Genomic DNA, 12,804 nt, shown 5'->3' with positions numbered 1-12,804 from the left:
TTGATCTCTTCAGAGCTGACTCCGACTCTTGTCCCGAGGTAACCCATGTTTTAGGGCCATTGCCAATAACACAGCAGATACAAGAACATCGAGAAGCTAAGCTGCATCTCTGACACGGCACTGGTTCTTATGGCATGCCTTCGGGCCCCAATGACCTGTGAGGACCTCCAACTGGAGTCCTGCCATCAGACCCGAACACATTACCCTTAGCTCCAGGGAGGGCAGAGAGTAAAGAGTATCCACAATCTTTTTGGGATGCTTTCAGGCAGCGACCAATAGGATAAAGGGGATGATCCAGTACCTCACTAAACAGGCGTTAGGTACAAGGAATTATAACATGCCAGTGGTCTCGAAATTTCTACAGATGCTGGCTTCGTCTCACTTCTGGGTCTGCCAATGAGGAAGGTGCCTCCTTTGCTGTGGTGACGTGACGCAGAGGGTGGCAGGGGTCTTTGATCTCCAACTACCTACCATGGATGTAAAAACAAATTATCTCACCAAGGTCCTACAATCTGGTTAGACATGCAGAGAGAGTCCTTCTGCCTTTTTATGAACTCTGACTGATACCCTGCTTGAGGCTTGAGCAAAGCATATTCTGTCCCTCAAGTAAAAACTTGGTTAAATCGGCCTGCTCCAGGCGATCCAGCCTTTCTTGGTAGAAAATCCAATGCCGGAAAGTCTTGTGGTTAAGGCATCAATCAGAAAGATAAACCAGAACCCTTTACACACCACTTCGCTGGACCATGAATTCAAGCAAAACACATTTGGCAAGCCCAAATTCTCATCCATAAGCCTTGCCCTGTGCTCTGTCGAAGCATTCTGGGACTCCGTTGCCCAGGTGTTGCGTGAGGTCCCCGATGACTTGTGCCCTTCTCTCACACAGACCATCAAAGACAGTCACAATGTGGCAAAATCTGTACTTAGATGTGGACACTAAAGAATGCCTAGGTCGGGCAAAAGACACCAGTGACACACACACACATGTCTGGATGAGGGCCCTGGGCTACTCTGGACATGTCCAATCTTCTCTCATGGACATACCCTTCGATGGCACTCACCTTTTCAGGAAAAGATTAAGACCTCAAGATATTTAAAGATAGCAGGGCCACAGCTATGTCTTTGGGCCTGTCTACTCCAACATGAGAATTCCACTAACAGGTTCACCCCCTCCCTGGTTCTGGTTGGCTCTACAGACATTTCGTGGCCAAGGTCATGGTTCACACAGAGAGCGTGGACAGCAGGGGTAGAGTGCATTCTAGTGCCCCACCCTACAGCTGGTGCAGCCACAACACCACTTTAGTGTTCCCTTCCAGACACAAAGCCCACCCTGTTGGAGGCAGGATCCAAAAAAAATTCCCAGTTTGGTAAGCGATCACTTCAGATAAGTGCGTCCAGCAAATAGCCCAATGGGGTTACGCCATTCCGCACCTTCCACCACCCTCAATTCAGCTGATCGAAGACCATCTGGCTGTTTTGCAGTAGGAAATGCAGGCTCTTATGACCAAAGGAGCCACAGAGAAGGTCCTGCTTCAGAAATAGTAACTGGCTTCTCCTCCTGTTATTTTCTGGTGCCGAAGGAGGATGAAGGCCTTCGCCCTATCCTAGACCTGCACCCTCGCAATGCCTTCCTGCAAAAAGATACATTCAAGATGGTCACCTTGGCCCAGGACTTGTCTGTTCTAGACCCTGGAGAATGGATACTAACATTGGAGCTAGAGGATGCTTATTTCCACATCTATGCCCGGCAGGCCCAAAGGCGCTACCTGTGGTTCACAATGAACAGGACAGTTTGCAGTGCTTCCCTTTGGCCTCACCAGTGCCCCTCGAATCCACGAAAGAAATGGCGGTGGTCACAGATAATGTTCGGAGGTCAGGGGTCCTAGTCTTCCCAAAGCTCAAAGACTGGCTGCTTAAGGTGGACCAGAGTCGCATCCCAACCCCAAAGACTGGCATCGGTGGTCAGATGAACGTAGACAGTGTAGCGTAGTAGTACTCCTTTTGATAAGTTCTCTACTATCAGCCACCACCCCAATTTCTGCTTTATCTGAGGTGTTATTGGAATCAGATGCTGGTACTGTTGTGAACTCTGGGACCAACACTGCAGCAGATGATCGCCCATGGGTTTTAGATGAAACAATGCCCAAGGCACAACTGCTGTCAATGGTGCAATTGGCCCATGCACCTTTAACAAGGACCACGCCGTCGCTGTCTCAAAGTTTTCTGAACTGAACTGACATGATCTTCATATGGAGGAGAAATGCCAAACATGGGGTCGAACTTAGCACCAATGAACAACTTGCTTTGATTTGGCTGCAGAAGGAACTTCTTGAAGTTGATTATAAAACGCAGCTCCTGGAGCATTTTGGTTACCACCTCCAAACCGTCGACTGCCTTTAAAAAACAGCAAAGTCATTAAGATATAGGAAACTAGTTATTACTCTCATATTAAAGGATGCAACAACAGTGGTTAATACCTTTGTAAACTCTTTGGGAGAAGTCGCCAGGGCGAAAGGAAGGTCTTGAATTTGAATTTAATTTTGAATTTAAAATCATTTATTGAGCGCACTTTTACCGAGCGGTTTCATGGCGCTTTTCAGGTTACGACCAGCAACAGCAGCAGGAGGAGGCGGCGGCTAGGCAGCGAAAGCTCGGGAAAAAAGAAAGGTTTTGAGGTTTTTTCGGAACTCTATATAGGAGGGTAAAGTGCGGAGACGCACAGGGAGAGAGTTCCAGAAAGCTGGGCAAGGGTCGCAAATTTTGCTCCACCAGCTTTCTTCTTTTTAAAGCAGGGGGTGACCAGGAGTGCCATATGGGTGGAACGAAGTTCTCTACCCGGTAGGTAGGGCTTGATGGCTGAGCATATAAACTCAGGTGCAGTGCCCATCCTGGCCTGATAGGTGACGCAGGTTGTCTTGGAACTGGAAATGTTGATCTTCTACAGTGAACTGCATAAACATCTGCCTCTCCCAGTGATTTGGAGCATGGAAACCGGTATCTTGCAGGTTGAGTTTTGTCGAAGTAATGGGATGATGAGTTACTACAAAATCATTCTGAACGGGTCCACTAGGACATATTTGTTCAAAGGCTTCAACTTCAAAACAGGACATACTTTTCTACGTGCCTTTGGTACAAGAAAGAAAATTGAATAAACCCCTCTCTCTTTCTGAGCATATGGGACTGGAATTACCACTCTCTTGTCTAGCAGAGTTTCTATCCATGTTGCTTTGATATCTTTTGATAACAGAGTACGTGTGAATGAGACCTGTGGACAACAAAGGGGAATCAGATAACCATTCATTTTTTATATCAAAGACCCACGGATCCATAATACAGTCATTCCACTGCTTGTAAAAACGTTTTAGCCTTCCTCCAATTTCTAGCTAGTCATATTTGATCTGACCTTCGGTTTGATCTCTGAAATTGTTTTTTTTTTCCTGAATGGCCAGTATCGAATGCTTGGAATAAGATGCTCGGAAACAAATTAGTTGTATGCCAGATTAGAATTTAAAAGGTTTAAGAATTATTTTCTTCTCCTCAGTTGCCTTCTGTCATCTAATTCTGCACTAAACATCTTTGGTCCAGTAAAAGGCAGTTTCTGGATTAAGGACCTCGGATTGGAATAAAGTATCCAGAACTTCATCCAGAGTAAATGGCGATTCACCACACCTGCTCCAGTCGAAGATGTTGAAAGCCACATATGAAAGGAATTGTGCTAACAGTTCCACATTTCCCAAAATGGTAGATGAGTCTCCATTTTCCTGAATCCAATCATACAATACTTGCACCTCTTTCAGCAGCACCCGAGTGGCATAGAGTGTGTAAGGATTAGCTCTGACTGAAAAACAAGCAGTGGTGTATGGTCTTTTAAGCATTGGCTAAACCTTTATATCCAACACAGCTGATAGTGTACACTCATGAAAGGGATAAAGAGGATGTAGATGCCATTGAAGTCAAGATGATATTGACTTTAGGTGTCTGAGGGAAATTAGAATCTAACCCATAGATTCATCAAGCATCCATTCTGCGATTCCTTATTAGCGAAAAATAAGGATTCGCTAATATGGAATAGCAAAAGGCTATGCATGAAGAACTCGCTAAAAAAAATAGCGATTTCTTAAAATTCCTTAATTTCGACTCGCAAATTGCGAGTCGCAATTAAGGAATACCTCCCCATTCATTCCTATGGGCCTTGTAGGAATGAATGGGAAGACAATCTCAATTTGCGATTCTCAATTAGAGAATCGCAAATTGAGATTGCAATTTCAAGGGTGCCAGGGTGTCAAAAGGACACCCTGTTGCACCCCTGAAATCTGCATATGGGTATATCTTGCACACACACATGCCCTAAGGGCATGTTTGTTTGTAAAATGGAACTTTGAAAAATGCACTTTTGTGCATTTTTCAAAGTTTTTGCAAATTACAATGAAGTTCAACTTCATGCTAATTTGCTCCCCCTATTAGCGAAATCGCTAATTTTTTTACTTTCACGCATTGCATTTAAGGAATCTCAATTTGAGATTCCTTAAATGCAATCACAATTTAAGTAATCACAATATTGCGATTTCTTAAATTGCGATTTTTACATTTGGGATGATGCATCCCAAATGCAAAAATACCGGTCGCAAAGGGGCAGATTCTGAGAATCTGCCCATTTGCGACCGGTTTTTAGCTTGATGCATCTATGCCTAAGGGGCTGATGTATCAACATTGAGATTTGCGAATCTCAAATAGCGATTTTTTAGAAATCGCTATTTGAGATTTGCAAATTGGTATGTATGTAGAAAATCGCATTTTTTTTGCGATTTCGTAAAATTCCTTAATTGCGGTTAGCAAATTGCGAATCGCAATTAAGGAATAATTTCCCATTCATTTCTATGGGCCAGGAGGCCCATAGGAATGAATGTGAAGTTATTCTCAATTTGCGATTCACAATTTGAGAATCGCAAATTGAGAATAATTTCAAGGGTGCAAGGGTGTCATAAGGACACCCTGATGCACCCCTGAAATTCACATGTGTGCGCATATGGCACACATACATGCCAGAAGGCCACATGGCACCTTCAAAAATGCAAAAAAGTGCTTTTGTGAAAGAAATCACAAATTACCACCAACTTCAAGTTGGTGGTAATTTGCGATTTCTTAATGAGAAATCGCACAACTTGGGTGCTTCATACATTGCATTTAAGGAATCGCACAATTTGCGATTCCTTAAATGCAATCGAAAAATAAGGAATCGCAAATTTGCGATTCCTTATTTTGCACTCAAATTTGCTACATACATACCATTTAGCGAAAATGAGTTAGCAAACGCCAAAATTCTGCGAATTCCGGTGTTTGCGAACCCATTTGAGCTTCATACATATGGCCCCAAGTCCTTTAGTATCTATTTTGTTATCAGAAACTGTAAAACTGATCACTTGTCAGGGTACTTCCACCTCTTCAACATTATTGCCTGTATGACATTGTGAGAAGTTAGCCTGGCATGATGTCCACTAGTTCTAGTGGGCACCTTGCACCAGTCTAATCGACCCTTATTGATGGTGGTTGTAAAGTCAACCTTATAGAAAGCTATCCTAGTGGTAGCATGAACCCGCAGTCTTCAGGCTAAGACTTCAGTAGGCGAGTTAAGCAAGTTTTTTTACCATATATAATCCCTTGAATACCAAATGAAAGGACACCACACAAGGTATATATCAAATATATATTTATTTAATCTAAACACAACCCCTCTGCACTCTTTATGAGGTAAAAATACAATACAAGTCACACAGTTAATATACTATAAGTTGCACAGTATACATTCTACCCTAGGGGCCTCACAAACCATATACTAAGAAAGTGGTATAAGTACCACGTGAGAGTTAGAAAGCAGGTCTAGGGCCTGTAGAATCGCTGGGGCTACACTAAACAACCAAAGGTTAGGAAGTAGGAGACCCACGGGAGCCGCGTGCAGTGTCTAAACACAGGCGCAGGTTCCCGTTGACTTTCTATGGAATTCGTAAAAGTTACAAAGTTACAGTTTAAGGGCACTTCCTGATGGACTAGGATGGAACCCTTTTAAACTAGGACACTTCGAGAGCCAACACCCACGGGAGCACCGGAGTACTCGTGTTACCTCACCCAGGGAAGCCGGGTGCATAGGTGTCTTTTGTGTCGGGTTTCGCCGTCGTTTTCTATGGAGAGCTGCAAAGAAGTGCTGCAGGCGATGAGAGGAAAAGTGTCCGGGTAGATCCAAGGGTGGATCGGAGATGTGAAGAACCTGAAAGCAGAGGGGACAGAGTCTGGGTCACTAGCCAGTGACCAGTAAGGAACCAAGCGATGTTGGGTGCTTTGCAGGTGAAGAAGGTGAGTTTGTCTCTTCAGCCACGAGGTCCAGGAGGCATTGACGAGGACCAGGAGCTGAGCCATAATGGATCTAGATGACTGCGTTGTCAGTAACTGGATCGGACCCAACAAGCCTTGGCAATCGCAACCCAAGCAGGAGGTCGAGATTGGCTCTGTTGCAGACCAGCAAGGTCTGTGCCAGTTCTCCTTTTTAGGGAAGCTGGAACAAGCCTGGAGAAACCAGGACAGCAAGTTAAATTCAAGATGGCGTCTTCAGGGGGCTCACTAGCCAACGTGCAAGGAACCGGGAAGACGTGTCGAGCACAAATGTAAAGGGTGGGCCCACAGAACACTCGCGGAGAGTGGGGGCCTGAGCTTCAGTAGAAATGGTGCTCGGGGCTGGGGCTTCTCATACCCCAATGCACAACTTACTGAGGCTTCAGAAAAGGAGTGCAGGTAGCAAAATGCAGGATGTCCAAGATGTCTGGTCCCATGTCTCTCGTGTCCGCCACGGGTCTCAGCTTGGCAGTGGATGTGGGTCGGGGTCAGAGAAGTCTGGAAGTCCAGTTCTTGAGTCACAGAGTCTTCGGGTTCTGACGGGAGCCTTGAAATTGCAGACCGGCAAAGTTGCTGTTGGTGCCTGTTTGCACAGGGTGGTCACTCGTTGACCACAAGGGAGTTGTCTTTCCTTTTCCAGCCAGAATGGAATGTCGAAGGTCCAAGATATGTCTTTCAAAGATTTGTCCAGGATAATCTAAAGTCCTGGGGACACAGCTCCTATACTATTACTAAGAAAGGGGGCTGGATTACCTGACTAGGTCTCTCCTATGGGGGGACCTGAGAAGGGGGTGGTTACACCCCTTTCCCTTTGTCCAATTTCGCGCCAGAGCTGGGGCTGGAGTGCCCCAGCAACTGGTTTGAACCGGGCTATGCATGGAGCACCTTGTGTGCCTCAGGCAGTGTCTAGATGCATTCACTGAATGCAGCCCTCCCTGCTCCAATACACAAAACCCCTGTCTGGGGAGGTGCTGGCACCTCCCTGGACAGGAAACCTATTGTCCAGTTTAACCAGGTAAAGCAGTAAAGTACATGTCTTTTCCCTCTAGAAGGGTGGAATGCTACCCCCTCGGCCAGAATTGGCTGGGGCGGTAGTATTCCAAAGTGTTTGACACCTTACACAACATGTTTTGATAAATCCAAACCAAAGTTAGCATTAACCGCAAGGATTATAATGCACTTAAGAGTATATCGTATGGCTATATCATAGAACAGCTATAAGGAGATGGTTCCAAAAGCTGCAGAGGGGCTCAGCTTATGCTAGGGCACCCTCTCACATAAAACCAAGCACTCTGCCTTCAGGATTGTCGTGCCCTACCAGAGGAGTGGCTTATATGTGTATATGTGTCTATATGTAAAGGTAGATATAGGTATACTATATCTAAGTAAGGTGTGATTACACCACCTTACCCAGGCTGTGTGAACAGACCTGTGGTGTCAGTTTGGAAGGCAAACAAGGGGTGGCACAATACATGCTGCAGCCCCTGGTTGGCCTAAGGTGCACCTATGCCCTGGGTACCTATGGTACACTACACAGGGGCTCACAAGGTGACCCGGTAACCAATCTGGTATGCACCTAAAGGTCATGGTATCAATTTAGAGAGAGAACAGCTGGGCTGTGGGTCTGATTAGCAGGCCCACAGCCACATTAAAGTAAAAAAAACTGAGAATCACAGCAAAAAGTGGGGGGTGACCATAGGAAGCAGACCCTATCCCCCTCAGACATTGTGCAGCGGCAAACTCTCCACAGCAAGACAACTGTATTGAGAGTAAACCCCCTCCTCCACTGGGTATTCTTCTTCAGAACCAAGAAATCCTCTTATGTGTTTGAGAAGGTCACTTAATTGGGATGTTATGAAGTTTTTACCCCTTTGATCCGCACTTTGATCATCCTCAAATTCCTTCCTCTGCTGTTTAGCTCTAGGTTCTGTCAGTGAGGATTTTACAGATTCACTAATAAAAGCCTGAAAATCAGATCTTGAAATCTGGAGGACTTCATCTTCTTCTAATTGATGAGGCTCATTAATATTGTGGCATTTTTCTGTAGCCTTTTTGCCTGCCACATTGCCAAACAGCATTAGAATGCGTTGTAGCAGCATTTTACCTGTTTATATCGGCAACTTCGGCAACAAAATCCCACTCTCACAAGATCTAGTCACCAAGGAAAACCTTGCTGTGTATTTGCAGTCTTTCATGCATCCGAAAACCCACCAGCCGAAGACCAGAGCACCCAAACTAGGTTCCTGACGACCTGAGTATACCAGAGCCACGTGACTTCCCCACTCCAGCCCAGCACGAGCAGGGAGCAGTTGGTGCAGAGAATTCCATCCATCAAGCATCACGAAAAGTTTCAAATCAACATTTACCAAGGTAAACACCATGCATCTACAACAGTCAATTAATAACACTAAAAAATAATGATAAAACAATGCCTCACTTACTTCATGTTGCAGGTCAGCCAAAGTACAGAAGGATAAGCGGGGGAGGGACATTTTATAGTGCTTCCACGACTATAAAAAACAAGCATTTTCAATGCAATAGGTCTCGCATTATTAAAGTTTGAGATTTTGGCGATGCAAATAATAATGCAACACCAATAGCTCTAATTTTCAGTAATGCGAGACCTAACTATGCCCCAATGGCACATTTGCGCCCTAGCCACTGGTCTTTGATACACTGCAGAGCCAGAGGAGGAGCGGGGGTGACAGGGGGTGCCTTGGGAAAGGAAGCAAGATGTCCCTGGTGGTGACGTGAGCGTCCTTAGACTACTGAAGGTGGTGCAAGATTTGGCAGGCATAAAAAACACAGTGAGCAGCAGATATTGTGTAGTGAAAGCCCCCTTGCAAAAATCGACTGGTCACCATTCACTTGGCTGCTATTCCGTTTGAGAGTTAAGCTGTTGCTAATGAAGTTGAACATTCAGGCATAACACTGTCGCAAAATATGCTGCAATGCACCCCTTGTACACAATGTAATGCAATGCACACTTTCCTGCGGCATAATTGGACCCTCTCCTGTTGCATAACTCCAGTGGACCCGCATATAGGGTACACGTGACAATGCTTTACCCATTAATTTACCAACACGATTGTCATCAAGGCATGGGCAGGAGTGTTTCTCAGTGCATGCTTAAAAACAACCACTTATTATAAAGCATGCCCCTTTATGAAGTCCTGTAATCTGATATACTAAGGTGAAATGCCCCACCTGTTAAAGAAATATACTTAAATTTTTTTTTAAAACACCTTATATATTCTAATATGACGCTCATTACATGCTAAATTTGCTCAAAGCTCGGCTCGTGCATGGGCACTTCAGGTCAGAGCCGACCGTCAGCTCGGGTCTGGCTTGGCTCCCTGTTTGTTTGTCCGCCAACCTCTGCTGCCACCACAGGACAGTGGGCAGAGTGTGACGTGTCTGCACAATCAGGCGAGGGCAGTACGAGGTACAGTGATGCGAGGGCGATAAGTGAGGTGGTCACGTGCTTGCCCAAGTAAGCCAATGCCTGTAAAATTAGCAGCCCACTTAGGTTATGAGCAACTAATTTGCACATTTCTACTATTTTATCGGTTTGGCAGCTCTTTTGCAGTTTAAATTTAGCTTCCGCATCTGACTGACTGTGGGATCCTGGGCAAATCACGCTTTCCTTGTCCCTTAGTTGGTTTACATGGTGAAAAGAGCTGACTGGTGCCGTGCGCAAGTATAATATCCAGTCCTGGGACTGAAAGCCAACGGAGAGAGCCACTGCTCGTGCTTGCACTGACTGGTGCCGTGCGTGTGCAGAATATCCAGTCCGGGTGGGAAAGGAGACATGGAGGGGAGCAAAAAGCCTCATTGCAAATCAAAGGCGCGCGTTTAACAAAGTGTGACGCGCGCCAATGAAAAGCAGGGTCAGATCTTCCACCCCACTTCCAAAAGAAAACCGATGACAATTCTCAGTTGTTTTAAAACATTAACTTGCAAAAATGTATGCCTCCAAGAATGTGCGATGGGCTAGCCAGAGGGATGCTGACCAAATAAATAATTATATTTTTGACAACATAAACAAGTACAAATAAAGCGCTGCCTTTTTCAAGGCAAACGAGACCTATTCCATTGCAAATGCTTGTTGTCTCTTGTACTCAAGAAAAGCATCTTTCAAACCCTTGCATTGAACATGGCACACACTGCACTGCGGTATTATTCCGCACATGTTCTGTCAAATGGGATCTCCCATGTTCCCTGTGTGGTGAACACAGATGCCTTCCCTCACTCCACACCTCCCCCGCCTCATCCTCTGCCCTCCACATGGCAGCTGCAGCAGGGTCGGTGGTGTAGGGTGGCAGGTCACAGCCCTGTCTGGAGTGGTGGAGCTCTACAGGGTAACGTCAGAAGAGGAAACAGCTGCAGTGCACCGGAGCCGCTTCAGAGCTCCAGGCTCCCTCGGAGATGGCGCAGCCCTAGAGCCGACTGCACTGTCTGAGGGTACACATCAGCCGTGACAGCTCTCTGCGGGCCCAGCCGACCGTCTAAGCTCCGCCCCCCACTATCCACGGCCGCCGCAGGTGAGTCTTTGGGGGGAATTGGAGGGCCCTGCGGGACTGACGCAGTTACATATTGTATTTCATATCATTTAGAAAACAGTGCTGTATAACTGAGGGCAACATTATAGTAGGTACAAACGATGAGGGGGTGCAGCTAAATGTGTGGGTTAGAGCATTTGAGAAAATAAATTAAAGGTTAGTGAGTTTTGAAAATGTGTAATGATGGTGGGCAATAGTGCCACGCACAGCACATGGCATCACAGGGTGGGAGCGGTAGGCAGCAGAACCCTCACATCGTGAAATGCGGCCTCCTCGGGGTGAGTCTTCAGCCTCGTGGCATATGGGAGGGGGGGCGGCGGCGGCTTAACACCGGATGGTACGTGTGATCGCTGTCACATTCATGCAATGCCACATTCATTGTGGGGAGACTCGTCGAATTCTGGAGTACCTGGAGAGCTTCTTTTCTGCAGAGCCTGTGCACCCCTTTTAATCAGGAATCCCCACCCCATTATGAAGAATCTCACTGCTCCTCACTTGTCCACGACCCTTCGCTTTTCAGACTGTGTCCCTATCTTAACAGGCTCTGTTCGCTGGCTTGCAGCTCGCAAAATGCCTTTTACCATAAACTCTTGAAGCTATGCCCTGCAGTTTAACCCTGTACAGTCCACGTCAGTGCTGAAGAAATATCCGGACTATTAAAATACAAGCCCCAGCTCCCAACAACACTCCTCCCTACCCACCCCCTCTCCAGTTTGTCATTTCCTACCAGCTGCATAGCGCTGGGTGAAAATGTCAGGAGGGTCTGTCCTGGTAAAGTGTGCAGCTTTGCATGGGCCGAGGGCAGTGTTGATGGATGCTAAGGGTATCCATGCATGAAAACTTAGAGAACAAGCGGCACTGAAAGCAATCGCTTTCGCGTTCGCTATTGTAAAAAAAACAAAAAACACGCCAGCGAGTGGTGCGCACGCGCGCTAATGTGAGGCATATGTTTTCAAGTATCACGCCTGTGACTGGGAACGATAATTGAAAACATATGAGCTTTGGTGCGCGTAACAGACACCAATAGGCCGTGGGTGGAGCAATGCACCCGCCTTTGGCCTATTGCGTGCTCTGTTAACAAAATACACTCACTCAAAGCCCAATGACAGAAGAGCATACAAAAAACACACGCACTAGCGTGTGCGATTCCAGGGTCCATTACTGAACCCCGGACAAAAGGGCTCTCGCTTGCGCGACACTGCTGTGCAGTGCTGCGCAGTGCAACGCAGGTCGCGAGACCTAAAAACTTAACCCAGATCATAGATTCGACTGCGTGTTATAGTCTGTCGGAGGAGGAGTCACCTCCAATTTTAGTGACTGGGGCGAGGAGTACGCAATGAGGGGTAAGGGGCTGTACTTTTTTAAAAACCTGAAAGTTTACTTTATTTACTTGTAATCAAAGAAAAGGTCTTGGGAATAATAACATCCAGAGTAAGTCGTGATTTATGATCTACCTCGTTAACATTCATGAGGTAGGTGGGATTGTGACCCACACTGAATGGGAATTTTGTGACCCAATCTTTCAGTACGCATATCATTTTGCAAAATTCAACACTGGTCGCAATTTGCGACTAGCTTTTTATACATCTGGCCCTAAAGGACTAGGAGAAACACTCAAAAAAAAATTCAAGCTTGACTACGATAGAACCCTCTGGAGAACAGGGGCTACTTCTGAAGAATATATCATACAAAGTTCCTCACTCACCCATTTGATCTCTTAACTTCCCTGTCTCTGCATGAAATTCATTCTATCTCAAAATTCTCAGCGCTCTGAAGTAATAGAATGGTGAGGTTTTATATAAACACTGTAAAAATATATTAAAGGAAATCTGGCCTTGCGTAAGAAGAAATGGTTTTCCAA

The sequence above is a fragment of the Lissotriton vulgaris genome, chromosome 12, assembly GCF_964263255.1.
Source record: "Lissotriton vulgaris chromosome 12, aLisVul1.2, whole genome shotgun sequence".
Taxonomy (NCBI): domain Eukaryota; kingdom Metazoa; phylum Chordata; class Amphibia; order Caudata; family Salamandridae; genus Lissotriton; species Lissotriton vulgaris.
This window is presented reverse-complemented; position numbering follows the sequence as displayed.